Here is a 25,017-nt window from a genome sequence, read left to right as displayed (position 1 = left end):
GGTTTGAAGTCCTGAGAGGATGTTTTAAGTCCAGAGTGAAGTGGGAATTCCACTGTTGAAGATACAATTCCCCTAGGGATTAATATGACCAATAAAGTAGCAGAGAAGAAAAGATGCTCTGAGTAGCTAAAAGAATTAGTGGATGATTCACACTCCCTTTGTATCTGGAATAAGTTAACATCTTGCTTATGACTTAAACTAGGAGATCAGTAATCCTACAAGAAGCAGCTGCTTCTATCATACTGTTTTTGTGAAATAGCTGAAAGTGAAAGGACAGGTGTGGCTCTTTTTTTTTTATGGGAGGCATGAAGGTCATACATGTAGAAGGAAAAGGCTGTCACTAAGAAGGTAGGACTCTGCTTCTCACCTGTTGCTTACTCTACAGTAGTTAGCAAACCAAACAGGATATGGCCTGCTGACATGGAGTACTTGGTGGCTATTTGATTAGTAGTTTAGCATTCATCATACATCATATCTCAACTCCGAAGCCATTTGTTTGACTGGTACTTTGACCCTACTGTGGTACAAACCACACTTATTTTTATTGGAACAATATAGTATTTCCCTAGAAAGTTTAAGGATACCAATGTTTTCCCCTGCCCTCCCATCATTACAAGGATTACATAGTATTTATCAAATATAAGGACCAAAGCCATAGTTTTTGAGAACAAAGTAAGGAATTATTCTGTCATCTGCTCTTAGATTCCAGTCCCTGGTGTGTTCCTTCAGGTTGGAGGTTCCAATTTCTAATATTTAAACGTATCCTCACCTTTTACCTTGCCCTTCCTCATAAGTAGCCAGTGACAAAAACTAACGTAAGAGGTACAAATGCATTTGAAGTAAAGTAACTAGAAAGATCTTTTGAAATAAGAATAGTAATATGGCTAGTCAACTTGGCATATGACAGTAGTTCACAGGGACATTAGCATCCAAACAAGAACTTTAAGAATCCTCTGTGAAACACTGGTATAAGTTTGCTGTCTGTGGAGTTTAATGTAGGAGATGAGAATTAATAAACAACACAAATTTTATCAAGAGAAATGACACAGTGACTAAAAATGGGTCCTCCAGAGACTTAGAATTGCTATGAAGAACAGATGAAAGGCAAACATATTTGTGGTTTCTGGTAAGGAAACACAGCTAATTGCCTGGGTCTAAATTTGTAAGTGGACTTTGCAAGCTCTTTAGCAATGTATAGTCCCAATTGTTCAACTGTTGATAACTGTTTAAAAACATTCATATAGATATTTTAAAGCCTTGGTACCCTTTCTAAGTCTCTCTGGTCTTCTATTCTTGATAAACACAAGAACTAAGCAAAACAAAAAGAGTGGCTTCAACTTTGGCACCTGTTTCTATTCTTTGTGTTCGGAAGATAACCTTTCTCAAAAATGAGAAGGCAAGCTTAAAGTTGCAAAACTATAGGGCATATAAAGGACCAACTCTTCAGTTAACAACACTCAGAAATAAGACACCTACTTAAATTCTACCTTCTAGCTGGCCTCATCCCCAACCAAAACATTCTGGCAGGGTACATGCCTATATCATATAGCCTAACTGGAGTTATTATTTTGTGAAGCTTTATTATTTTGAACCCACATGAAAGGTAGAATTCTAATGGTAGGAACACTTACAAAAAAGCAGGTACACATTTTCCTATGATAACTTAGATCTAAAAATGAAGAATACAACTTGCCTGATCACTGAATCTGACCTCTTCAGTTGCATAGTCAAGTTTCAGCCTGACTCGGGGGTAAAATCAAGGATTATATATGCATATTTCAGCTGCATCATGGACCTAAATTGTGGAGGTTCAGGAATACATAAAGGTAAAGAAAGGTATTTTATTTCCAAATACTGGGGGACTGAATTTGAAGAATATGCTGAACTTCACGCAAATCAAGCATGGACAATTTCCAGCTCAGAACAGCTTCATGTGAAGAGTAAGCAATCTTCTTTATACACACCTCATTCCTGTCTACCTTTCACACTTGAAAAGCTGAATGTGAGTCAGCAGTAAGGGCCTACATGTCAAATGTGGGGATGCATGAACAGCCTGGTGAGAAACACAGTAGTTTTGCATCTATCATGTCTCCTGAATTAGTTCCATGTTTTTGAACCTGGTATATTTGAAAATGAGAAGCAAAGGAGTGGGACCACTGACTCACAGGACCCTGAAAATCTCCTGTCCATGGACACAAGCAGGAGTAAGACAGGGTGAGGGTGGGGGTGTAGGCTCCAGAGGTGACCCTGTGGCTTGGGGTCTTCTTCACTAGGCTTAAGGAGAAAGTCAGGTTGGAGGCAAAGAGGCTAACAGCACTGATCTCTCTGTCCTTCTTGCATGTGGTACTTTGGGAAGTTACTGATGCCTTCTGGAAATGGAGGTATGGGAACAGTCTGGCTGGATATGTGAAGGACTGAGAAGGCACACAGAGTGCTCAATGTGATATGTGGCACTTAGTAGGTGCAGAGCGAATGTCACTGCTAAATATCACTCTCAGTGATATGCCTGTGTTTGTTTTTTGAACCACAATCTAGAAACTGATATGGGACTTTTACCAGTGAGAATTACAAGTAACTTGACTCAGTATTGAGAGCAGCATGCACTGGACCTTGTCCCCTGCATTTTCTGTGACATCTGTTTGATGAGATGTGAGTCTGAAATTCAGGTAGTAGTAGCACCTTTGCGTTTAAATTGAAAAAAAAAAAAAAAAAAAAAAAAGGCTAAAGGATTACAGGGCTTAAACCCTAGAAGCACAGCCAGTATTGACCCTTTTGACTTTATTGCCTGGGACACAGAAACGACTGGGCACAGTCGTTCAGGTGGCCACTGAAGCACTTTGAATCTCCCTGAAGTTCTCGCCCTATGCTTTAATAACATGCTAAATAAATATGCATGGTATTTTATCTGCTCTCCATGAGAACCTGAATAGATATTATCTCTAATTGAAAAGCGAGGCTACAAGGAACATGACTCCAGTCCTACTGTGCTGACTGCCGTCTCCTCAGAAACAGGCAGTCCTGGGTGCAGATGACGCGAAGTCCCCTTGACCACTGACCCTAGGAAGCTAAGCAGCTTCTCAGGCGCCCATTGGGTGGGCTTCCAGACTGGCAGTGCTGGCAGCATAAAGCAAGCGCTGCTGCACCACGTCAGCACAGGGAACTTCTGTCAGTCATGCGTCACACCTACTAGAAGCTAGAAGTTCCAGAATTATTTTCCTTGGCCCCTTCATGAAGCAGAAATAAATACTGGATTACAGAGTAAAGGATAAACATTCCCGAAAGGAATGTGGAGACATGCAGCATCACTGCCATATGTAAGGTTGTTGGAGAAATAAGCTGTTAGACAACAAATCTCACCTGTTAAGGCCCAAGGAGCGAGGAGAGCCCTGCCTAAAAGACAGGCAGAGCTTGTCGGTGTCAACTAAAAGATGACGCCATAACTGAAGGTCGGCCTCTTAGATATTTCAGAATCTCACTGAAACCGTGGTGGGTCTCAATTTACATGCATGGCCCAAGGGGAAGAGAATTCTGTGAACCAAATGACCCAATTTAAACAAAACTACTTTGCTCTTTTAAAAAATGTCACTTGATACTGAAATGTGATTTAAGAGAATAAAAGGTCTTTGGAGTCCAGAATGTACAATCAAATTCTCATACTTGGGCTCCTCAGAGTAACAGACCCGTGTCCCAGAATGTATCCAGTCCTGTGGATCTGTAGATGAACAGTCTTCTTTTGTTCCTGAACTGCATATTTAAATAAAAGTTTGTTTTTGAAATAATTGTTAGCTTTTCCTTTTTCTAGAGAATTTTATCAGAAACTTTTACTCTCATTTCTCTTCTTTTCTCAACTGAATCACTGGAGGTGACTCATCACCTCTTTTCTGGCATTTTCTGAGCACCAGGGAAAATCTTCCCCTTTCTGGGAAACAACTAGGACCACCTAGATTTGGTTCCCAAATCTCAGAGATGTTCCCTTTCTTGCCATATTCAAAAGTGCAAAAGTGTCACCCCTCCCATGAAAGAAACGAAAAGCAAACCTCCTTTTACAGGAGGGCTAGGTCAAAGTTTCCTCCTGTGGGTAGGAGAGAAAAAGGCCTCCCACGCTACAGGAGGGTGGCAGGACTTGATGAGCCGTAGGACAGGATGGGCCACGACAAGCAAGTAAATTCCTTCCATGCTTTCCTCTCATCAGCTCTGAAGTGGTCCTCATTGAAATCCATTGATGACAGGTTTCAATTTGTGTGAACCTTAGAAATACTCTATCTGAAATGTTTCCCAAGCAATAGCCCTAATTTGCTTGAATTATATTGGGTGTTGCAACCGAAACTGGCTCAGGAAATCTAAGAAAGTAGTGGGAGAAAAATAAGTGAATTGAAGGGAAGATAAACTGTCCAAAAAAAGAGAAAGGGAGAAAAGTCTTTAAAAGCTCAACAGTTGAGGGGCCTCCTGGTGGCGCAGGTGGTTGAGAGCAGCACTGTGAAGCTGTCTACAGCCTCTGCAGCATAGGTTTGATCCTGGCCAGCAAGCAAGATACCCACATGGCGCGGCAGACCTCTCCTGTCTCGCCCACTGCTCCCCTCAACAGTGTATTTCAGTCAGTCTGCCTGTTCTGTTCCCCGCTCTGTCTCTGGTGAATCCTCTCACCCTCCCACACATCTGGCTTGTGCCCTGGTTCTTGAAAAATAAATCTTTAAAAAATAAAAAAGCTCAGCAGTTGAATCCTTAATGAATCCACTTACTGAGTGAAATGTTACATGAATAGTCGCTTTGCAGTGAGTTGGGATATTCTCACCTTGCTTAACTTGCTATGACCACAGGTAAGTTGCTTATGATCCTAGCTTCTGTCCTGCTCTGACAATCTTTTTTTTTTAAGATTTATTTTATTTATACAAGAACTGGGGTACAGGCCAGATGTGCGGGAGAGTGAGAGGATTCACCAGAGACAGAGTGGGGAACAGAACAGGAAACTGATGAAATACACTGCTGAAGGGAGCAGCGGGCGAGACAGGAGAGGTCTTCTCGCTATGTGGGTTGCTCCCAGGCCGGCAGGGATCGAACCAGCACTGCAGAGGCTGCGGACAGCTTCACAGGGCTATGCTCAACTGCCAGCGCCACCAGGGAGGCCCCTGCTTTGAAAATCTTAATGCATTCCAGAAGAGGGTTCTCATAAGAGGGAGAGGCAACATGTACAAAGTGACTTACTCAAATAATAGCTGCTTTTTCTAGAGCCAAACAATTTTAATTGTTTAAAAAAAAAATCGAATCCTTTACTTGTGTCCATTTGGAGATCTGCATTCATATATTAAATCCCACTTGCAAATGTTCCTTTTTTGGACTCCCCTTGAAATGCCAGCATTTGATAATCTTTTTCTTTTATTTTTTACTTCAAAAAAAGCCAAGATTAATCGTCACCTATCATCTGCACCGATAAGCTTTGCAGGAAGCCTTATGTGCGACCCTCCACTGATTAAAGAGCACACGTGACTAGTTTAAGTTCACCAATTATACAGAGGTCTCCTTAATCAGTAGTAGGAAAAGACAGGCTAAATTTTATACCCCTCAAGAAGGTGAGGTCAACACACTTTTTGGATTCCCTGTGCTCAGGAAATGTGATTGGCCTATAATCCAGGAAAGAATGTTGAATAATGCTAAATTTGGGGGCTGAACATTTAACTAATGCTGTATTCTCTAATTCAGATCCATTTCTTGGCTTACTGATTGAGGGCAGAGAGTATATTTTAAATCCGTAGTCACTTGTTTTCTTAAATTCACCCATTTACATGGGAAATTTGCTGAGAATTAGTTCTTTAAAGCTGAAAGCTTTAAAGTCATTTTACCTGACCAAAAATGAATAGCCTTGTGATTTCCTGAGAAAGGTTTATCAATGCTGGAAGATGATTTTAGATAACTAAATAACAATTGGCATCCCTTCTCTGGTCTTGGGACAGTATCTAAAATATTCAAGGACACTTTCATAAATGGCATATCCTAGACTGAACATTTAGGAGAAATGCCAAAAATTTTTAACATTTTAGTGAAACTGAGGAAGAGTATATAGTCCCTTCAAGAAGGTGCCTATACACACACACACACTTATACTGTTCATAATTCATTCATTTGTTCAATACCTCCTATGTATCAGGCTTTACTTTGAATTTTTGGTGACAGATGAAGAACAAGACAGGTCAAAACCCTATCCTTCATTCTGGCTGGGAGTCCAGTCCATAACAGATATTTAACTTGTCAGGGAGTAGTAAGAGCTACAAAGGGAAACAACACAGAGAAATTGGACAGGAGGATGACGAAGTGTGCTATACTCACTACAGTCATCGAGGAAGCCCTCCAAGAAGATGACTTGGGCAGAGCACCTGGAGAAATGTGGGAGTGAGCACAGAAGGACAGAGCAGAGACAGAAGTCCTGAGGTATGAGTATGCTTCACCCATCTGTGAAAAACCCAGAGGGCCCTGTAGCTGGAGGTGGTCAAGGCGGAGAGGGAAGAGAACACAGCAGCAAAGACCATGTGATAGAGTTTTCAAGGGTGTGGCAGAAACTCAGGGTTTTATTTTATGTGACTGGACAACTTTAGAGCATTTGGGAACAGTGAAGCAACATCACATTTTAAAAGGATCACACAGGCGGGATAGGCTGCAGGAAGGCCAGAGCAAAACAAGAAGATCAACAGAGCACATGGCAGTGGGGCAGGTAGCTGGCCACGGTGGGGCTGGGATGGGGGGGAGGGGGCGGTGAGAGAAACCTCTACTCCACATCTGGCCCATCACCTTATGGGGCTATGTGTACAGGCTGTCTTGGTGTGGACACTGTGGTAGATGGATGGTCCCTTCCTCCAGGAGAGCCGAGCTGCTTAGGATCGCAGCTGAACTCTAGTCTGTGGGACATCAGTGTGGCTTGGACAGGGATGACAGGCAAAAGCCCAGCATGAGTAGAGAAACTCAGGGGGGCTGCATGGAAGTTGTGAGGGTAGACTGGATCTAGAAGAACTGAAGAGCCTGGAGTATTAATCCCAATCCACGCAAGTACTAGTGAGTGTTTCACCCATTCAAATGGAGTCCACTCCTACCTTCAACGCAAATCCCTTATAGCTATACATCTTGGCAGTGTCATATGGGTATGGATTTTGTGCCAGCTCTTCAGGTGTCTTCTGTGGGTAACACTCTTTCTCTTTTAACCTACATGGCTTTTGACAGGATCCAGCATTTTTTATCTATCCAGTGCTTTACATTTTCCCTATTACCCAGCTGGTGAAGGCACTGGTGAATTACCAGGACTACTTTTTCCCAATGAATATTAAGATCCTGGCATTTCTGGGCTAAAAGGAATCCCAAGATCACTTACCTGATGGCGGAGGTAAAAGCTCCAGCTAGGGAAGCAGAAAATGTCTGCCTAAACTCACCTGGCCAAGGAGAGCCCATTCATCAGACAATGCTTACGTCACCCACAGAATAACAATTATGCCATAAGCCCAGAAACTGAACAACAGCTTGTGAGTTAGCATAAACAAATAGAAAAGGACATTATTTTGCAAGACACCAGCTTCTGAGGACCCAAACTTTCAGGAAAGGATTTTTATTTCATCAGTTAAGAAGCAGGCATAGGCTCTGCATGTCACTGAAGAGAAGGCAATAGCAGCAAAACAGTTCTGAAACAGAAAACAGCCTCTTCCCAAACATTTGCCCTGGACCTCTCCACATTCGGAAAAGAAAGGCAGCCGTCCCTATTTCAGTCCTGTAACCTGGGGCGGGGGTGGGGTGGTGGTGCCACTTATCTAAGAATAGGGGTTACATGCCTTTCTTCCTCCTCCCCCCTGCAGCAGGCACTGTGCCCCCAGCACTCTCTGAACTGCCACCATTTGCAAACAGATAAGACTGCAATAGGCCCAATTAACAGTGCAGATCCACCAAAAGCAAAACACCAGTTTGTGTGGATTTCAAGTTCTCTCAGAAACCCTGTGAAAGTGAGGTGAAAAAAGAGGATTTAAAACCAAATCCTAACTGTAGCTTCTTTTGTCTTGGCAGGAGGGCTGGAAATTCCTGAGAAAGGAAGTTCCTTATTGCTGTGAGAGAAGGAAAACCTTTGGATGTATAAAAGGAGGTCCTAAGCAGAGTTTGGGGGAGCAGAGACAGATTTCTGGGTTACACTTTCAAGAGAGGGATCAGGCTGGAGCTTAGAGGGAAAGGCTACAAGCTACACGGTGGAGAGGAAAGCAGATCTCATGCTGTGTGGGAGACACATGGGGCTCAAGTTCACAGACATCTAATACGCAATTCTGCACTGCTTACACTTTCTGTCCTGTACATCTATCCACCCCACCCCCCAACCAGTCCTTCGGTTAAGTGTCTGGGACACACAAACTCCTACATGAGGGGCCCAGGAACAAATCTGGATTGACATGGCAGAAACATGGGGAACTAGAGGGAGGGCTTAGAAAACAATTCATGAACTGGACTGAGCTAATGCAGTAGCTGCAAAAAGCTTAGACCCAGACAACAATACCTCGGGGAGTCTTCAAACTCTTTGGCTGGGACAACAGACTTTCCACAAGATGTAGAATGGAAGTTCAAGTCCTTATTATCTGGAGCATAAGGGGCAAAGTGACTCCAGAATACATTATAAATTATTAAATTTATTAGGGGGGATCAGGTAGTTTTAAGATGATATGTACAAAAAAAAAAAAAAGACATACATACTCAGCATTTTGCTAGTGTACAGAACTCATTACAGCAACAGCCTGTAGGGGTTTGGATATTTCAAACTATGGAATCATCTTTCCAAAGTAAATATGACAACATCACTCCCTACCTTGGATGACTTGTTTCCTATAGAAAGTCAAGGTCTTCAGGCACAGGCTCAAGATAAACATAACCTGATGCCTGCTAGTCAGTTCTCTTATATCCTGCAATTCCCCAGCTGAAAGCCTGTGCTCTGATAACACTCAACTGTTCACATGCCCTCCCTCTCCACATTCCCCTGCTTCCTACACAAAACTGTGTCTTTGCTCCTGATCCTCTCATCTTTCCTCACTTTGCTTTTTCTCTGCTTTCAAGACTTGGTTCATATGCCACCTCCTCCACGAAGACTTCCCTGGTGCCTCCCCCCATTAGGGTCATGCATTTCTAGTGTGCCTAACATATTATTCTGTAATAACACATACTTCATTATATTCAGAGTATCTATTTTTTATCGGTATAATTTCCTAACTAAATGCAATACAAGATCCTTTGATATAATAATTTAGACTCAGTAATCTTTGTTCTCCACCCCCAAGTATGACACAAATTTGGGTGCTTTTCAAGTGCTCAGATATTATGTGTTAAATTAAATTGAGCCCATGAATGCAAGCAACATTTTGTAAAAAAGTATATCAGAGTTCATGCCTTCAGTTGAAAAGTGTTTCCCTGAGAGGTTGCTTGCCTATTCCAATGCTGTCCTATAACCCACACAATTTAGAGGTCCTCTGAGGATTTTGATTCAGTGAGCACAAAGCTGTTCCCCCCCCCCCCACACACACACATACATATAGTCAAAGCGAATCTTACATCCTTAAGGGCAGATTTAATATTTTGAAACTGCGAAAGTCAGAGTATTCAGTCAAGGAACATAGTAATTTGTCTTGCTAGTTAAAACAGTTTTGAAACCCTCCATAGTCATCCAAATGAGGAACTCTCACAAACACACTTAGTCAATGGAACCATCTTTGAAATAAACACATAACCATAAAAACAACCATAAATGTTGTTGGAATAACCAAGCAGCAACATGCAAAAGATTGACAACTATCAAATACCATACACAAAAATAAATTCAAAATGGATTAAAGACTTGAAAGTAAGACAGGAAACCATAAAATACAAAGAAGAAAACATAAGTGATCTCCTCTTGATATTGGTCTAAAAAATGTCTTTGGGACCTGACTCCAACAGCAAACAAAAATAAATGAATAGAACTACAACAAACTAAAAAGCTTCTGCACAGCAAAAGAAGTTATCATCAAAATGAAAAGACATCCTTCTGAATGTGAGAAGATAATTGCAAATCACACATCTGAGCAGAGGTTACTATCCAACATATATATACAACTCATAAAACTCAACAACAGCAACAAAAAAAACCAAACACCCCTATTAAAAAATAGACAAAGAATCTGACATTTCTCCCAAAAAGACATGTGGGTAGCCAACACACACAAAACGATGGTCACCACCTCTTATTAATTGGGAAATGAAAATCAAAACAACAATGATATAATCTGTCACCTCACACCTGTGAGAATGGCTAGTTTGCAAAGACAAGAAACAAGTGTGGGAAAGGATATTGTTGGGAATGTAAACTGGTATAGTCATTACAGAAAGCAGCATGGAGAGTCTTCAAAAAAATTAAAAACATTCTGGCCTCCCCTGGTGGCACAGCGGTTGAGCACTGGGCTGCGAAGCTGCCCACAGCCTCTGCAGCACCAGTTCGATTCCCGGCCACCGGAGAGGGTCCCACATGGCGCGCAGACCTCTCCTGCTGCCCACTGCTCCCCTCAGCAGTGTACTTCGATCCTTCTGCCTGTTCTGCTCCCCGCTTTGGCTCTGGTGAATTCTCTCACCCTCCCGCGCTTCTGACTCTACCCAGTGCTTATATAAATAAATAAATAAATAAATCTTTAAAAAAAATTAAAAACATTCAATATGACACAGTTATCCTACTTGTGGGTGTGTACCAAAAAGTACAAAAACACTGATTTGAAGAGATATATGCACCCACACGTTCATCACAGCATTATTTACAATAGCTAACAATTAGAAACATCATAAGCATCCATTACCAGATGACGGGATAAAAATGACATGGTGGTATATATACACATTGCAATATTACTCCACTATTTAAAAATGATGAAATTCTGACAATTGCATCAACATGGATGAAGCTAGAGATTATTATGCTTAGTGATATGTCAGATGGAAAAAAAAAAGAACTTATTTCACTCATATGTGATACATAAAAAACAAATGAATGCACTAAATCAAACAAACATAAGTCTTTCACAATAAAGCCAAATGAGTGGTTACCAGAACAGCAGAGGGATGGACAATGCACAAATCAGGAAAAAGAGGCCAACTCAATGGTGAAAGATACAATTAAACTTTTCAGTTAATGAACTTAATATAGTATCTAGACATTGATTTATAATGACACACAACTGAAACATATATAATACTATAATCAATATAAGTTCAATAAAAACAACAGCAAAATAACATATAACTACCATAGGAACTACACTAACTGGAGTAACTCTCACCTCGGTTATTAAACAGTGGTGAGATTATTAAAAAATTGTCCCATAACTTGATAATCATACTTATTTCAGCTTGTATTCAGAATTAACTTGCAATTAAGAACCTTATTTAAGTATGGCTGCAAAAAGCTCCATCCCGCAAGTCCTCAGATAAGAGTTAAACATTCTGAGTTCCAAACTTTAAAGTACTTACTCACTTTGAAGTCCTTGTAAATTCTTTTCCATCTCCAATGCTCCATTTTTCCAGCTGTAAAATGAGTCAACAATCAACTTGATTTAGTTATCAGGGTGATGAAAGTGCACATTTCTGAATCTGTGATTTCTTAAGCTTCTACACAGAGGGATTCTGGGTATCCTGAAACAAACACTGACAACTGCGATAAAGTCCCTCCTATTTATAACAATTAAGTAACAAGACAAAGCTGTGCTCACTGGCTACCAAATGCAAGCGGAGGCAGACAATTAGCTCACGGAGAGCTCAGGAGATGGGAGAAATCTGCCTTGCTGGGGGAAAGAGGAAAATTTTGTTCATTCATCTGTGCAGCGGTTCTTCAAGAAGCAGACCTTTCTTTACAAGTTGGATGCAACCTTTTTCCTAGCTTAATATATGGACTATAGAGAAATCAAACAAATAGTCAGATAAAGTCAAACTTAAAAACTAACCCTTGAAAGTTGACCACACACTGAGGCACCCAGAGATGGAAGGGGAGGAGGGAGGAAAAGTGGGGAGAGCACAGTGAACTATGAACTATGGTGGAGAACTAGGGGCGCTTTGTTCCCAGCTGTGCTATGGTGGCTGCACCTGAAGAGTGAGATCCTACACTTGCAAAATACTAAAAATAATGTAAACCAATGGTACTTCAATAAAAAAAATTAAAGAAAATTAATTAATATTGAAAAAAGGGAAATACATTTCAATTTTAAGATTTTATTCAAAATGAAAAAAAAAAAAAAAAAAACAACAGTTGGATGAAAGGGTAAGGATCCTCCCAGGAAAAAAATATACAGGCTCACAAAATTTTACATTTTTAGGGACTTCAGGATTAGCTGGTTTCTATCTATCTATGGAGTCTAAAAATGTCCATACCCCAGGTTAGGAGCCTCTGATTATTATTTTTAAATACATTCACATTTTTCTGTAATTGTCTCCTGTTCCCTGAGATTTTACTCATGAGATCTCTGAGAGACTATCAAAACAGCACATTAATGAACTAAATTAACATCTTATTAAATAGCAAGACAATTCTTTCTCTATGGAACTGTAACATTTGGGAGTTTATCTACAAAATATTCTGCCCCGGGGCTACAATATTGGCGCGCCCCAGGTTACATGACAGGTGTGCGTATTTTAAGCTGTGCAAACTAGGAGTCACTTACTCACCTGATTGTATTTTCACTTGAGTGTTTGTGACCATAATGGTAACAGCATGAAAGCCAGAGTTAAGAGATCTGAGCTCCCATCTTAGTTTTACTACTTGCACTATAATCCTGGTAAATTCTCTTCCATCTCCAAGCCTCCATTTCTTTATCTGTAAAATGAGTCAATGATAAAATCTGACTTAATCATTTTGCACAGTTGTTTTAAAGACCAGATGGCATAACAGATGTGTACTATACAAATATGATTTTTTTCATGGCTGTTTGAAAAGAGATTTGCCCTGTGTACCTTTTGCAGGTTCACTTCCCAGAAGAAATGTTGCTGATGCCAGGCATCAAGGACTTTTGGTTTACAATGAAAATGGCTGTGTAGGATAGTTTGTGTTTAAAACACCCCCACCCATATTGACAATGCCAAGTCATTCACACGGATGCCAAGTGAAAATCATTCCCTAATCTGCTGAATTTTCCATTGATGTCACAGCGCCTCCCTCCCAACAGTATTTTACTGTATTTGGAAGGTGTGCTTGCTTTACTAATATACAGGCATTGAGTTGCAATACAGAAGAAAATACTGAAGATGTTCTTGTAAAACTTAAATTTGGGGAAATACTGCCATTTGCGACCTGAAAAGATCTTGTCAAACATGGTGGTCTAAGTCTTGAAACAAATTCACATTGTTATTTTTGCAATTTGAATTACTAAGCTTTTTGGTTGGCACTGGCCAATCCTATCCCAAAAGCTGATGCAATAAAGTGAAACTCACTGACTGAGAGTGTGTGCTGCAATCAGATGATCAAATTGCAGTATTGTCCTAAAAAAATAACGAACAGTATAGAAGGAAACATGTAAAACATCATGGCCAGATTGGGAGATCAAGCTTATTCAAAATGACAAATTTCCAATGTTGTGGGGAGGCAGCAACTTTACAGGATTATGTTATAAAAAGCCCTTAATATTTATGTTTCTTTTATGACTTCAAACCTCTAAAGAAAAGAAAATCAGAAATAATCATTTTCCATTTTTAAAAAAATTCCAGTCACTTAAAAATGCTGTGATCTAACTTTGGTCTCAGCACTTCACAAAGCAAGTGTCAAGCCAGGCTGGATTTATTTAGCTGAACTAGAAACCCTGGGCACCAAGAGTAATTTTTCAGTGACAACAATCGAAACCACCCTCCTAGTCACTCAATAAAGAAAAAGCATCTTCCAGTCTATTTGCAGTTTTCATCAATGAGGTCACTTTCCTTTCTGTGTGGGGAATTCCCTCAAATCTGTGAGAGACTGAGCAAAAGCTTTATCTGCAGGACTTTTGGAAATTAGAATACAATGTTTTATCTAAATGCTAACAGCTAGCCCCCCCACTGCCATTATATCTCTGCCCACAAATGCCAGATTCATCTTCCCAAAATGCACTTTGCAGACAACATTCTTTTACCAAAGGAACTACTGGAGGTTTCAGAGCAAAGGCCAAGTTCAAGGCCCTCCAGCTAGCTTTTCTACTGAATTCCACCACACACTTAAGAAATAACACCATTTCTACCCAATATCTTCCAGAAATTGAAATGGAAGGAATATTTCCCAACTTGTTCCAAGGAACCAATATTACCCTGACAGCAAAATCAGACAAAGTCATTACAAGAAAATGATTCAATGAGCATTGATGCAAAAATTCTTAACAAAAGCCTCAGCAAATCAAACCTAACAACAATATAACGCCTGGCCATGTGGGGTTTATCCTAAGCATGCAGGACTGGCTTAGCACTTGAAAAATCAATCAATGCAATTAATAATATTAACAGATTTAAAAAGAAAACCATATGGTTATCTCTATAGGTACAGAAGTAAGAGTTGACAAAATACAGTATGCATTCATTCCTGATGAAAACTTTCTGCAAACTAGGAACAGAGGGAACTTTCTCAACCTCACAAAGAGCATTTAAAAAATGTTTATAATTAATGTCAAACTTAATAATGAAAGACTGAATGTGTTCCCCTCAAATCACAAATACCAAATGTTTTCTCTCACCATTTCTATTCACCTTTGTATTGAGGGTTCTAGCTAGTATATGAGGCAAGAAAACAATAAATAAAATGCAACCATATTGAAACGGAAGAAAAAGGGGGAAAAAGGAAGTGGAGATACAAGCTGTCTTCATGCCCACAGAGTTTTAATCAGAATTTAATCTCCTACTCAAAACTATCACTCAAATTTTTAGAAAATTCTTCTACCATGAAAAGGGACTAAATAAAACAAAAAGAAAAAAAAAGAACTTTGGAAGTAAGAGGGTGAGCAGAGGAAATGGAAGAAATTGTCCAAAAATATCTCTATAATTCATAACTTTAAGACAAGAGATATCATGTATAAGAACAGAACAGGATATTATTACAAAGAGGAATATTTAGAGAATAAGGAAAAATTCTTGGAAGTAAAATAACCAAAATGAAAAGTGGTCTATAGAAGGATTCAAAAATAAAGTTGAAAAACATTCCCAAAAGTAGAACAAAAGATAAAGACAGAGAAAACAGCTACAGGACAAGCCTAGGAGATATAACACTCATAGTGAGAGTTCAAGAAAGAGGAAGATAAAGAAGTATAGAATATAGCCAAGGAGGTAGAAAGTATTTAATGAAAGAGAAAGAAGTGAGTTTTTAGATTGAAAGAATCACTGAAGGTCCAGAACAGTAAACATACACACACCACCACACATCACTGCAATGCTTCTGAAAATTAAGGACAAAATGAAGATCAGGCATACCTCCAGAAGGAAAAAACAGGTCACAAATACAAAACCAGACATCAGAATAACATTGGGCTTCTCAACAAAAATGCCACACATTACAAGGAAGTGTAGTGATGACTTTAACATTCTGAAGAAAGATTTGTTTGACCTAAAATTCTATACTCATACTTTTAATCAAATGTGGGGGTGGAGGGGCAATGTAAACATATTCATACATGCAAGTTCTTTTTTTTTTTTTTTTTTTTTTTTTTGCGTCGAAAAACTGGAGTGTAGGCCAGAGGTGCAGAGGGGTGAGAGGATTCACCAGAGACAAAGTGGAGAGTAGAGCAGGCAGACTGACTAAAATATACTGCTGAGGGGAGCAGCGAGCAAGACAGGAGAGGTCTGTTGCACATGTGGGCCACCACCCAGGCCAGGGATAGAACTTAGGCCATATTGTTACTAGTGCTAAGACTTAATCCCTAGACCACCAATGAGGCCCTAGACTTGCATGGTCTTAAAAAGACTTACCAAACAAATAGTTAAGTCATTATTTCTAAATAATTAAAATTTTTAAAGAATTAAAAGTATTTCTAAAGAATTATTTCTAAAGAATTAAAAAAGTAGTTGTACTGGCAGAATATGGATGAGCTGAGCTGGTGGTGGGTACACTGTGGTGGTGATTCCTGATAGAGTATCCCAACAGTACCTCAGTTAAAAATAATTTTTTTTAAAAAAGAAACTTGCACTCCCATTTTTATTGCAGTGCTATTACTATAGCTAAGCTATGGAAAAAACCTAAGTGCCCCAGAATAGATGAGTGGATCAAGAAGATTTGTTATGTATACACAATGGAGTACTATTTAACAATCAAAAAAGCTAAACTCATGCCATTTGCAGCAACATGGATGGAGCTTGAAAGAATAATGCTACATGAAATAAGTTAGAAGAAAGATAAATACTATATGGTATCAATGATATGTGAAATATAAGTGCAGCAGACCTCTCCTGTCTGTGCACTGCTCCCCTCAACAGTGTATTTCAATAGATATGCCTGTTCTGCTCCCCACTCTGTCTCTGGTGAATCCTCTCACTTCCCCCAACTCTGACCTACACCCCAGTTCTTGTATGCATAAATAAATCTTTTAAAAAATAATGTGCAGGAAAAAATGTTCAACATCACTTGTAATCAGGGAAATGCAAATCAAAACTACCATGAGATACCATCTTACACCAGTGAGAATGGCACATATTGAAAAAACTAGCAACAACAAATGTTGGCGAGGTTGTGGAGAAAAAGGAACTCTCCTGCACTGCTGGTGGGAGTGCAAACTGGTCCAACCACTATGGAGAGCTGTGTGGAGATTTCTGGACCTACTAAACATAGAGCTTCCATATGATCCAGCAATTCCACTCCTAGGTATTTACCCAAAGGACACAGAAACATTAATTTAAAAGGGCACCTGCACCCCTATGTTTATAGCAGCACTATTTACAATAGCTAAGCTATGGAAACAACCCAAATGTCCAAAAATAGATGACTGGATCAAGAAGATGGGGTACATTTACAAAATGGAATATTACTTAGCAATCCAAAAAGATAAACACATGCAGTTTGCAGCAACATGGATGGAGCTAGAAGGGATCATGCTCAGCGAAATAAGTCAGAAAGAAAAAGGAAAATACAGGATGGTCTCACTCATAGCAGGAATCTAGAAAACCTAAATAAGGAACCAGGAAAAAGACTATAAACAAGCAACTATAAACCAGAGACACACTTCAGGGGGGGAGGGGCGAGGAGAGGAAAGACTAGGGTCAAAATGGGGGGGGGGTGCAATTGTATGGGGAATATAACCAAAATGAAAATGCATACATAGTGCAAAAATGAAAAATGATGTAAGAATTATATAAAATATTAAAAAAATAATATGTGGAATATAAAGTAACTAGAGTAAGAGTCAGATAAACAAGCTGAACAACTAACCCTTGATAGCTGATACAGAACTGAGACACCAAGTGGGGGGGTCGGGGGAGGTGGGAGAGAAGAAAGAGCAAGAAGGGAAGGAAGCACAATGGTTGGTGGTGGTGGAGTATGGGTGAGTTGGTGGTGGTTACGCTATGGTGCTAACACCCCATATTCCTGAGTTAAAGATTAATTAATTTAAAATAAATAAAAATTAAAAGTAGCTGTGTAAGAAAAGCAATAAAATACTGCCATCAGAAATAAGATTACAACTTTCAAAAAATATGAAAGCTAATTGACAATATAATCCAAAACTGCATGATGAAAGAAGGTAAGGAGGGAGAACGTGGGGGTAGAGAGCTGGGAAAAATAAAGTGAGCTAAATTTTTATCTTGTATTGTAAGAAATCTGTTGGTCACTAATGATAAAGGACTGATCACAAAAATCTGCAAAGAGCTGATGAGACTCAACAACAACAAAGAAAATAATCCAGTCAAAAAATGGGCAGAAGAGCTAAAAAGAAACTTCTCTGAAGAGGAAATGCAAATGGCCAACAGGCATATGAAAAAATGTTCAACATCACTTGTCATCAGGGAAATGCAAATCAAAACTACCATGAGATACCATCTTACACCAGTGAGAATGGCACATATTAAAAAAACTAGCAACAACAAATGTTGGCGAGGGTGTGGAGAAAAAGGAACTCTTCTGCATTGTTGGTGGGAGTGCAAACTGGTCCAACCACTGTGGAAAGCTGTGTGGAGATTTCTGGACCTACTAAACATAGAGCTTCCATATGATCCAGCAATTCCACTCCTAGGTATTTACCCAAAGGACACAGAAACATCAATTCCAAAGAACACCTGCACCCCTATGTTTATAGCAGCACTGTTTACAATAGCTAAGCTTTGGAAACAACCCAAATGCCCAAAAATAGATGACTGGATCAAGAAGATGTGGTACATATATACCATGGAATATTACTCAGCATTCAAAAAAGATAAACACATGCAATTTGAAGCAACATGGATGGCGCTGGAAGGGATCATGCTCAGCGAAATAAGCCAAAAAGAAAAAGAAAAATACCGGATGGTCTCACTCATAGCAGGAATCTAGAAAACTTAAATAAGGGACCAGGAAAATGAATAACTATAAGAAAGTGAAAATCAAAATCAACAAAAAACTATGAACCAGAGACACTTTTAGGGGGGCAGGGGCGGGAGGGGAGGGATTGGGGTCAGAACGGGGGTGCTGCAATTGTATGGGGAATATAACAATAAAATTTATTATCTAATAAAAAAAAAATAAAAAAAATAAAGACGTACAAGTGATCAAAGAAATGGAAAAAAAAAAAAAGAAATCTGTTGGTGATATCCAACTCAAGAAAAAACAAGATACAGCAAAAAAGTCATATTTATAGAGTGAAAGATTAACGTTAAGAGCAGCCGCAGTTAACAGTACCCCTGTGTGACTGAATTCAGTCCGAGGTGAGGGAGGAGACACTATTTTTCATGACCATCAGTGCAGAATGTTTTGTCTTTTAAAACTACGCCTGTGTAATTTTCAAAATAAAAATTTATTTTTATCAGCGAGTGACACAAGGGCATGAAACCACAGGGTGGAGGAAGTTCCTTTATGCTTTGGAGTAAGGAAGGTTAAGATGATATTCCAAGAAACAAATTAAACTCTGAATTCCGAGATACACTGAGGAAAATGTAGACTGAGTTGACAGTGCCAGAGGCATGAAGAGGAACATAAACTCTAGTTGAAAGAGCTGTCCAGAATGTCTTCAAAACACACACCTGCATCAGCAACTGTTTTCTCCATGGAAACTCTCCCCTGAGGCCTGGCAGGGAAAATGCCACCTGTTAGGAAACCAGTTTCCAATTTTTCGAGATGGAAAAGGTGCTGAAGACACAGGGCTGGGGGAGAGTGTGGGCGAGATCGTAACTGATCATTTATTAAAGCCTGTCTATGCAGGCACTGTGCTAGAGCAGTTTACATGCACAATGACATTTATTCTCACCATAATGATGAGGTGTTTCTAGTATCTCCATTTTACCAGTGAGGAAGTTGGAACTCTGAGAGGTTAACTCATTTGACCAAAGTCACACCACTCCCGGGAGATGGGGTTTATATTTGAACAAAGTCTGTCTCATGCTCAGGTCCCAGGACCACGGGGGGAGAAAAGAGAGGAAAAGAAGATGACGTTTCCTTTGCTTCATAAGCCTATCAAAATAATCAGGTTTTGTTGTTGCTGTTTATTTTTTTAAATTTTAATAAATTCACATATCATAAAATGTACCATTTTGACTAATTCCAAGCGTACACTTACTGTCATTAAGTACCTTTGCGATGTTGTCCGGCCCTCACCACCATCCATTTCTACAGCTGTTCTCGTCATCCAAATAGAAACTCGACACTCATTAAACAATAACCCTGTCTCCCTCTTCCCAGCCCCTGGGAAACTCCATTTGCTTTCTGTCTCTGTGAATTTGTCTACTCTATTTACCTCATAAAAGTGGAATCATGCATTATGTTCTTTTAAATAGCTTATATGACATGTTTTCAAAACTCGTCCTGTTGTAGCATGTATCAGGAATTCATGCCTTTGAAAGGTCAAACAATTTTCCATTGCAAGTACAGGACATATTTTGTTGATCCATTCGTCTACTGATGGACATTTCGGATGCGTCCAGCCTTCGGTTATTGTGAAAACGTTACATAAACACTGGTATGCAAATATGTTACAGTCTCTGCTTTAATTTCAGTTCTTTCAGATATATATTACTTATTTTCAAGCTTTTTCTGCCTTGACCTTGTCACTAGAAGTCCCAAGTTTTCTCAGACTCTCTTCTGAACATATTCTTCCACCTCCACTCCATGCTTCAAAGCTCTTGAAATGTCTGCTTTTCCAATAACTCCTTGTACTTTCTGGACCTGCTTAATTATGTAACACACTTCCATCTTTACTCATTCTTTTATTATTCAGCAAATATTTGGAACACTTATTTTATGTCTGACACTGTTCTAAGGGCTTGGGATTCTTTAATGAGGAAAACAAGTATCTCTGCCATCAAGGTCCCATTCTACTCGTTAGTTTGTCCTGACCTAAGTTTATCAACACCTTTCCAAATCACGGGAATGATTTCTACATAGACAGGAGAAGATAAGGAGTACTAATCATTCCAGAATGCAAGTCTTACATATGCGTGAACTGATGAACACAGCGCTGGAGAAAGAAAGGATGGCACCAAGAGGTTTGTTCCAGCCGTAGCATATCCTGATTTAAGTCTCTCACTTCAGGAGCAAGTCGTGAGGGTGTTTCAAACCTTTTTTTTTTTTTTATTAAAGTTCTTTTTTTTTTAAAATAATATATATATATATTAAGATTTACTTATTTATTTATACAAGCACTGGGTACAGTCAGAAGCACGGGAGGGTGAGAGAATTCACCAGAGCCAGAGTGGGGAATAGAACAGGCAGACTGACAAAACACACTGCTGGGGGAGCAGCGGGCAGCAGGAGAGGTCTGCGCGCCATGTAGGACCCTCCTCCGGTGGCCGGGGAGCAGCTGGGGATTGAACCGGCGCCGCAGAGGCTGTGGGCAGCTTCGCAACCCAGCACTTAACCACTGCGCCACCAGGGAGGCCAGTGTTTCAAACCTTTCATCACAAGTTTTGAAAGTTTAGATCCCCCTCTGGCTTTACCACCAGATCACTTAGAAGAAGCCAGGCAGTATTTTCTGCTGGACTCAAAATCCTGTCAGGATTCTAAAGGGAGTTTTGAGCATCTAATGAATCAGAAAAGATAACTTTTGCAACTCCACTCCCTAGAAAGACGTAACCTCATATTAAAAAACAAACAAACAAACAAACCCAATGTCTGGCCCCACTATATGCAGCACACTGCTGAATCTGCAAACTATTTTAGAGAAAGCTTTGGCTTTCTTGGCCCTGAAGGGACTTGACAATCACCCATGCCATTGCAAAACAGAGCACTAGGTTTTCCAAAAAAATCATGGATTTAGGGTTCAGTAGCTGGCATGAACTCTGAAACAAATCCAGGATGAATGTAGCCCCAGCTGGTCTAAGGGCAATCGGTGCAGGGGTTCCTTGATCTTTTCAGAGAACCAGCGAGGACATGACATACTGACACTGAAAAATGACCCTGAAGACGTGTTTCTCTTGTTTGAGCAGGAAGGGCCAGAGGAATAAAGAATTGGTTATGTTCAGTGACATACACCAACATTAATCCCTTGAGCAAAAGCAAGCTAAGGCACCCCAAATCAGAGCATTATGTACTAACACCCAAACAACTTGACTGGAAATTAACCCCAGCAAAGCAGATGGAAAGTTTACCAATACGGCACAGCTTAAAAATGAGTATTGGATTTGCTTGCTGGCCCAGAAAGCAACTAGAATGGGGTTTTCTAGGGTCCTTTTTTTTTTTTTTCCATTCTGCCATCTGACTTTTCCCTAAATGCAAATTCTCTCTAGCCTGATTTTTCTGGGACAAAGATGTTCTTTAAGCCGCTAAGCTAGTATAATGTCCTCAGGCAGGGGAGTTTCAATAAATGACTATTTAAATTGATTTCAAAGCCTGGGTTATCCTCAAGAGAATGTTTATGATGTTACTGTTAAATAGCACCCTCCCTTTGGAGGATGCCTTTGGACATGCGAAGTAAAAACATGCGCTGAGAGGAAGGAAGGATGCAAACAGCTCCCTCCACAGGTATGACAGGGGCACACTGCAAGGTTGCACTGAGGGCCACTCTCAGCTAGCGCTTCGTGCCAGCTTAGCTGGTAAGTAGGGTGGCTGACCCAAGCACATCCCTGCAGCCAGCACCTAACAAGTAACAAGGGGCTCTAAGCTTCCAGCCCTAGTTGTGAAGAAGGTCCTGAGCGCTCTTCCCTCTCTGGCTTCCTGCTCCCTACCCACGTTTGTTTGTTTCTAGATCTCTGGCATGTTCCTCCATTCTGCTTCCTCATTCACCTCTAATGGCCGTTTTTGCTGCCTGATCTCAGACTCTCTCTGCTTCAGATGCCACAGCCTAATTACTTTGTCCAGGCAGGCCAGTGCCCCTTCAGCCCGCACCCCCAGTGGGTATACCTGTGCTGCCTCAACCCGAAGAGAGACTCAGGCTACTCTTGACACTCTCTAAACCAGACTATACTATTAGGTGACAGCGGTGTGCAATGAGGTCTAGGTCCTATATTGAAGAGATAGGAAACTATAATAGAAAACATTCTACTGTATAACTGGAATTCCCCCTTGAATCTAGCTACCACTTACAGGCTATGTGACCAGGTGACCTGGGTAAATTCAGGCTTCATGTATTAGCACACAAGGCCCTATATTGTGAGATCCTGACAATATTCTGGCTTTATCTCCCATCATTACTGCCATTATCTCCTTTAATCCAGTCACACAGCCAGTGGTAGTTCCTAATCATCTGGCGAACCACCTCAGTGTCTTTTCTAAATGACCTATTTCCCTTCATCTTAAATCCCCTTCTCCTCACTTCTCCTTTTACCTAATTCCTGCTGTCCTTTGAAACATCTCAGGGGTCACCAATATTTGCAAGCCTTCTCTGAGACTATGCCAGCATCAGCACCACCATCTCCAGCCTCCTCTGTACTTCTTTTCTGGAATCACTGATTCCAGAATCACTGGGATCCTTGCCCAATGGACTGCAAGCTCCTTGAGGTCAGGCACTTTGTCATATTTGATTTTTAATTCCCTGTCCTAACATATGCTTGGAAGATAGTAGTACTCAATAAATACTTGTAGAATGAGCAAGTACTGAGCTGCTTCCCATGTCTTCTCCCATTTAACTCTCATAAGGTCTCTATCAATATCCCATCATGGAGATTTTAAAATTGAGGCTTCTCTTTTTATTGACTAATTACGTGGTTTAAGACATCAATTACTAAGTGACAGACACTTTGTGAACTCAGTTCTGCTTGTTTCTGAAGCCCAGCCTCCTTCCATTGTATCAGGCTTCTTTCCTACATGGAACCAAACTCAGTGATAAATTGGAAGCATGCAATTAACTTCAGGTGAACTTAGCCCCCACTGAAGGTTTCTGGACCTTAACAGACAGGAATAAGCCATTTATCACACCTCTACCCGATGGATTTCCAATTTAGGTTTTGTGTCTGTGCAATGCTGAAAGACCACTTTCCTATTCATGGAGTGAAATTTCCACCCCCTGAAATGCACAAGAGAGAGAGACAGGGGGCAAACAGATGAGGGACAAGATGAGGGGAGGGGAGGAGAGAGAGGAAAATAAATGAAATAAGAGCGGTTGTAAGGCAAGAATATATGACAGCTCATGACTATGAATGTAATGATCACCTAATGTAATGAAAGGCTCCTTGGCTGTGACTGGTAGAATTTGTCAATCAAAGTTTCAAAGATATTTTCTTCTAGCACAATCATCCAGTTGCTCTGGTTTTTTTGTTTTGTTTTGCTTTGCTTTGTTATAACAACCTGATTTGTAGAGCTTTGGAACTCTATCCATAGAACTCTATGGTGCCTTCTATCAGCAAACACATTTCTGGAATAAAAGCCTAAGTGAGGGTTTGGGATACCTTTCACCAGAACACTAGGAAAAAGGAGTGTAACAAATACTAGGTTTGCAGCATCTTTTAAATGAATGCTTACCATTACTGTGATCCAGAGTGAGTGAGTGTGTGTGTGTGTGTGTGTGTGTGTGTGTGTGTGTGTGTTCAGACTCAAAAGAGAGCAAGAGATGCCATGTTGAGGCTGAGATGAGATGTATGTATTATCCAGCAATTAACAAATATTGACAGTTCTAATAATAGTTTATCCTCAGCTAATCCTATAATTTGCTCCCATAATACTATAGCTAATCATGTTGGGGGCTGACCTTGCAGCAAGCTTGCCTCAGCACCCAATTTCCTGCTGTGAGAGGAACACTGAGTAAATAATGAATTGACATTCCTCTATTTTAAAGACACTGACACAGCTATGGATGCTTTGCCTGTATTTTATTCATTCAGTTATTAATGCCAGCCTCTCCTTCTTGCCATAAATTTTGCGTAAAATGTGGAACTGGTTGCTTCTGCATACAAACCTAAAAAGAATAAAAACTAAAAGTCTATGTCACCAGTTACAAATGTTAGCCTGCTTTAAACTGAAAATATTCTACATCTTTCCTCACAAATCATTTTTCAAACCGCCTAGATCTGAAATATCTCTACATAGTTCACAAAATTTGCAATGCGTATGCCTTTTTTTTAATCAATACTAGTCTTTCCCTAGTTTAGTAGTTTTTGAGTCTTACAATTTTCCATAGCTTGAAAAAGAACAGGTGAAAGTACACCTGCATTCTCTATTCATCAAGCTGCAAGTTATAACTAATGAAGACTAATTTTCACTAGTCATCTGCGCCACAAGTATGAATTATTAGTATTACTAGTATTATTGATTATTGATTAGTATTATTATTGATTTTGGCTGTAACAACAAAAATGTAACAGCTTACATTATAAAGAATTTGTCACATCACTTCTTACAAGATCCAGAAGCATGGTTTGGTTCACCAGTGTCATCACAGGCTCAAATTCTTTCCATTGTTCTACTCTGTCCCTCTGGGTTTCATAGCTTATCCTCAAACTTGCCCT

General features: G+C 40.0%; 1 long non-coding RNA gene across 2 annotated transcripts in view; it reads right to left on the bottom strand.

The window, feature by feature from the left end:
* The window catches only part of LOC119230583 (uncharacterized), a 230,447-nt gene extending 218,900 nt beyond the window's left edge, over positions 1–11,547 (bottom strand). For both annotated transcript variants that reach the window (XR_008549577.1, XR_008549578.1), the window contains exon 1: positions 11,497–11,547. This is a non-coding gene — a long non-coding RNA (uncharacterized LOC119230583). The remainder of the gene's footprint in view (positions 1–11,496) is intronic.
* Positions 11,548–25,017: the final 13,470 nt, after the last annotated feature.

Source organism: Talpa occidentalis, unplaced genomic scaffold, assembly GCF_014898055.3.
Source record: "Talpa occidentalis isolate TD23 unplaced genomic scaffold, MPIMG_talOcc4v2.1 talOcc4.7, whole genome shotgun sequence".
NCBI lineage: Eukaryota > Metazoa > Chordata > Mammalia > Eulipotyphla > Talpidae > Talpa > Talpa occidentalis.
Note: the sequence above shows the minus strand (reverse complement) of the source record. Positions and strands in the feature narration are given on the sequence as shown.